The sequence below is a fragment of the Rattus norvegicus genome, chromosome 3 (assembly GCF_021556685.1).
Source record: "Rattus norvegicus strain SHRSP/BbbUtx chromosome 3, alternate assembly SHRSP_T2T, whole genome shotgun sequence".
Lineage (NCBI taxonomy): Eukaryota > Metazoa > Chordata > Mammalia > Rodentia > Muridae > Rattus > Rattus norvegicus.
In genome coordinates this window covers 52,073,045-52,078,759 of record NC_141536.1, presented here as the reverse complement: position 1 = coordinate 52,078,759, position 5,715 = coordinate 52,073,045, and positions in this window count along the sequence as shown.

Here is a 5,715-nt window from a genome sequence, read left to right as displayed (position 1 = left end):
GACTGGTGTGAGGTGAAATCTCAGGGTTGTTTTGATTTTCATTTCCCTTATGACTAAAGATGTTGAACATTTCTTTAGGTGCTTCTCAGCCATTCGGCATTCCTCAGCTGTGAATTCTTTGTTTAGCTGTAAGCCCCATTTTTTAATAGGGTTATTTGTCTCCCTGCGGTCTGTCTAACTTCATGAGTTCTTTGTATATTTTGGATATTAGCCCTCTATCAGTTGTAGGATTGGTAAAGATCTTTTCCCAATCTCTTGGTTGCCATTTTGTCCTAACAACAGTGTCCTTCGCCTTACAGAAGCTTTGTAGTTTTATGAGATCCCATTGTCAATTCTTGATCTTAGAGCATAAGCCATTGGTGTTTTGTTCAGGAAATTTTCTCCAGTGCCCATGTGTTCGAGATCCTTCCCCACGTTTTCTTCTATTGGTTTGAGTGTATCTGGTTTGATGTGGAAGTCCTTGATCCACTTGGACTTAAGCTTTGTTCAGGGTGATCAGCATGGATCGATCTGCATTCTTCTACATGTTGACCTCCAGTTGAACCAGCACCATTTGCTGAAAATGCTATCTTTTTTCCATTGGATGGTTTTGGCTCCTTTGTCAAAAATCAAGTGACCATAGGTGTGTGGGTTCATTTCTGGGTCTTCAGTTCTGTTCCATTGGTCTATCTGTCTGTCTCTGTACCAATACCATGCAGTTTTTATCACTATTGCTCTGTAATACTGCTTGAGTTCAGGGATAGTGATTTCCCCCAGAACTCCTTTTATTGTTGAGGATAGTTTCAGCTATCCTGGGTTTTTTGTTATTCCAGATGAATTTGCAAATTTTTCTGTCTAACTCTCTGAAGAATTGGATTGGAATTTTGATGGGGATTGCATTGAATCTGTAGGTCGCTTTTGGTAAAATGGCCATTTTTACTACTTTAATCCTGCCAATCCATGAGTATGGGAGATCTTTCCATCTTCTAATGTCTTCTTCAATTTCTTTCTTCAGGGGCTTGAAGTTCTTATCATACAGATATTGCACTTGCCTGGTCAAAGTCACACTGAAGTATTTTATATTATTTAGGTACTATTATGACCAGTGTCGTTTCCTAATTTCTTTCTCAGCTTGTTTCTCTTTTGTGTAGAGGACTACTGATTTATTTGAGTTACTTTTATACTTTGCTGAAGTTGTTTATCAGCTTTAGTAGTTCTCTGGTGGAACTTTTGGGATCACTTAAATATACTATCATATCATCTGCAAATAGTGATATTTTGATTTCTTCCTTTCCAATCTGTATCTCTTTGATCTCCTTTTGTTTTCTGATTGCTCTGGCTAGGACTTTGAGAACTATATTGTATAAGTAGGGAGAGAGTGGGCAGCCTTGTCTAGTTCCTGATTTTAGTAGGATTGCTTCAAGTTTCTCTCCATTTAGTTTAATGTTAGCAACTGGTTTGCTGTATATGGCTTTTCCTATGTTCAGGTATGGGCCTTGATTTCCTATTCTTTCCAGGACTTTTATCATGAAGGGGTGTTGAATTTTGTCAAATGCTTTCTCAGCATCTAATGAAATGATCATGTGTTTTTGTTCTTTCAGTTTGTTTATATAATGGATCACGTTGATGGTTTTCCTTATATTAAACCATCCCTGCACCCCTGGGATAAAGCCAACTTGACCATGATGGATGATTGTTCTGATGTGTTCTTGGATTCAGTATGCAAGAATTTTATTGAGTATTTTTGCGTCGATATTCATAAGGGAAATTGGTCTGAAGTTCTCTTTCTTTGTTGGGTCTTTGTGTGGTTTAGGTATAAGAGTAATTGTGGCTTCATAGAAGGAATTCGGTAGGGCTCCATCTGTTTCAATTTTGTGGAATAGTTTGGATAGTATTGGTATGAGGTCTTCTATGAAGGTCTGATAGAATTCTGCACTGAACCCATCTGGACCTGGGCTCTTTTTGGTTGGGAGACCTTTAACGACTGTTTCTATTTCTTTAGGAGTTATAGGGTTGTTAAAATGGTTTATCTGTTCCTGATTTAACTTCATTACCTGGTAACTCTCTAGGAAATTGTCCATTTCCCGCAGATGTTCAAGTTTTGTTGAATATAGTCTTTGGTAGTAGGACCTGATGATTTTTTGAATTTCCTCTGATTCTGTTGTTATGTCTCCCTTTCCATTTCTGATTTTATTAATTTGGACACAGTCTCTGTGTCCTCTGGTTAGTCTGGTTAAGGGTTTATCTATCTTGTTGATTTTCTCAAGGAACCAGCTTTTGGTTCTGTTGATTCTTTGTATGGTCCTTTTTGTTTCTACTTGGTTGATTTCAGCTCTGTGTTTGATTATTTCCTGCCTTCTACTCCTCCTGCATGTATTTGCTTCTTTTTGTTCTAGAGCTTTTAGGTGTGCTGTCAAGCTGCTGATATATGCTCTCTCCTGTTTCTTTCTGTAGGCACTCAGAGCTATGAGTTTTCCTCTTAGCAGAGCTTTCATTGTGACCCATAAATTTGGGTATGTTGTACCTTCATTTTCATTAAATTCTACGAATTCTTTAATTTCTTTCTGTATTTCTTCCTTGACCAGGTTATCATTGAGTAGAGCATTGTTCAACTTCCATGTATATGTGGGTGTTCTTTCCTTATTGTTATTGAAGACCAGCTTTAGCCCGTGGTGATCTGATAAGATGCATGGGATTATTTGTATCTTTCTGTATCTGTTGAAGCCTGTTTTGTTCCTGATTTTATGGTCAATTTTGGAGAAAGTACCATGAGGCGGTGAGAAGAAGATATATCCTTTTGTTTTAGGATAGAATGTTCTATAAATATCTGTTAAGTTCATTTGGTTCATAACTTCTGTTTGTCTATCTCTCTGTTTAATTTCTGTTTCCATGATCTGTCCATTGATGAGAGTGGGGTGTTAAAATCTCCTCTATTATCGTATGAGGTGCAATGTGTGCTTTGAGCTTTAGTAAGGTTTCTTTTATGTATGTATGTGCCCTTGTATTTGGAGCACAGATATTTAGGATTGAGAGTTCATCTTGGTGGATTTTTCCTTTGATGAATATGAAGTGTCCTTCCTTATCTTTTTTGAGACTTTTGGCTGAAAATCCATTTTATTCAATATTAGAATGGCTACTCCAGCTTGTTTCTTCACACTATTTGCTTGGAAAGTTGTTTTCCAGTCTTTCACTCTGAGGTAGTATCTGTCTTTGTCTTTGAGGTGTGTGTCCTGTAGGCAGCAAAATGCTGTGTCTTCATTACATATCCTGTAATATGTCTTTTTATTGGAGAATTGAGTGCATTGATGTTGAGAGATATTAAGGAATAGTGATTGTTGCTTCCTGTTATCTTCATATTTGGAGGTGAGATTATGTTTGTGTGCTTGTCTTCTCTTTGTTTTGTTACAAAACGATTAGTTTCTTGCTTTTTCTAGGGTGTAGCTTGCCTCCTTGTATTGGGCTTTACCATTTATTATCCTTTGGAGGACTGGATTTGTAGAAAGATATTGTGTAAATTTGGGTTTGTCATAGAATATCTTGGTTTCTCCATCTATGTTAATTGAGAGTTTTGCTGGATATAGTAACCTGGGCTGGCATTTGTGTTCTCTTAGGGTCTGTATGACATCAGTCCAGGATCTTCTGTCTTTCATAGTCTCTGGTGAGAAGTCTGGTGTAATTCTGATAGGTCTGCCTTCATATGTTACTTGACCTTTTCCCCTCACTGCTTTTAGTATTCTTTCTTTGTTTTGTGCATTTGGTGTTTTGACTATTATGTGACGGGAGGAGTTTCTTTTTCTGGTCCAATCTATTTGTAGTTCTGTGGGCTTCTTGTATGTTTATGGGCATCTCTTTCTTTAGGGTAGGGAAGTCTCCTTCTATGATTTTGTTGAAGATATTTACTGGTCCTTTGAGCTGGGAGTCTTCACTCTCTTCTATACCTATTATCCTTAGGTTTGATCTTCTCATTGTGTCCTGGATTTCCTGCATGTTTTGGGCTAGGAGCTTTTTCCGTTTTACATTATCTTTGACATTTGTGTCGATGACTTCTATGGAATCTTCTGTTCCTGAGATGCTCTCTTCTATCTCTTGTATTCTGTTGGTGATGCTCGTATCTGTGACTCCTTGTCTCTTCCTTAGCTTTTCTATCTCCAGGGTTGTCTCCCTTGTGCTTTCTTTATTGTTTCTATTTCCATTTTTAAATCCTGGATGGTTTTGTTCATTTCCTTCTCTTGTTTTGTTGTTTTTTCCAATAATTCTTTAAGGGATTTTTGTGTTGCCTTTTTAAGGGCTTCTAGTTGTTTACTTGTGTTGTCCTGTATTTCCTTAAGGGAGTTATTTATGCCATTCTTAAAGTCCTCCATCATCACGGTAAAATGTGATTTTAAATCTAGATATTGCTTTTCTGGTGTGTTTGGATATTCAGTGTTTGCTTTGGTGGGAGAATTGGGCTATGATGATGCCATATAATCTTGGTTTCTCTTGCTTGGGTTTCTGTGCTTGCCTCTAGATGGTCTCTGGTATTACCTTGTTTTGCTATTTCTGACAGTGGCTTGACTATCCTATAGGCCTGTGTGTCAGTAGTGCTGTAGACCCGTTTTCCTATTTTCTTTCAGTCAGTTATGGGAACAGAGTGTTCTGCTCTCATATGTGTAATCATTCCTGTCCACTGGCTTTCAGCTGTCCCTGTGGGCGGGAATGAGAAGGGCCTGGCCCTACTTCTCCTAGGTCCCTGTGCACAGGGGACCAAGATGGTGCCAGGGGTTTTCCTCTAGAGTCAGAAATGTGGGCAGAGTAGTCTCCTCTGGTTTCCCAGGCATGTCTGCCCCTCTGAAGGTGTAGCACTCCCTCCCATGGGATTTGGGTGCAGGGAGCTGTTTGACTGGGTCTGTTCAGATCTCAAAAGTAGTTTTTAAGAGAAAAAAAGGAATCAAAGAGTGAAGAGTTTGGCCACTGAGCCTGTGTAAACAGAAGAAAAGGAGGAGAATGTGGCAGCTCCACACATCCTTGTGACTTTCCTAAGGACCATGTGCTCATATTTTCCTTTTTTTTTTTTTTATTGGTTTACTGGCCAAACTTTTCTCTATTCCTTACATATTTGAATAACTTTTTTATTCCTTAAAGAAAATGCCTCTGGGATCTTTAGCACAGTTGATTTAACAATTCCAATCTAAATTGTTTACTTGAGAAAAAAAGCCAGAAGTATTGACAAAAATTCACATGCAAGAACCAATAAAGAAAGGAATTGATTAAAATATGCTACACTCAAAATACATAAAAGAGACATTCAAAACATATTGAATAAGAATTACCATATAACAGAAAAATTTTTAAAGGGATAGTATTATGTTTGAAAAGGAGAAAACATATTAAGTGATTTGACCAGTTATGAAAAAAAATGGCTTTGTTTGGTCTCAGAATCAAAACGCATGCCCATGCCTCTCTCTCTCTTGCTGTGTAATGTAGCTGCCTTAAAGATAGATGATGCCTATGAAATGGCAATAGATGCTTCCAAGGGGAAGTAATATAGAGGACTTTGATTTTCTTTTCAGTGTCTTATTGTATTCTAAGGGTTTCATAATTACACATATTTTTATAAAATATAATTTTAAAAATTAAAATAAATTATAAAAATAATCTCCAAACAGGATTTTTCTCTAAAAATGAAATTGTATAGGAAGTATTATTATCTGTAGAACAATGCTGGCATTCTTAGCAAACAAAACAAAATGCGATCGG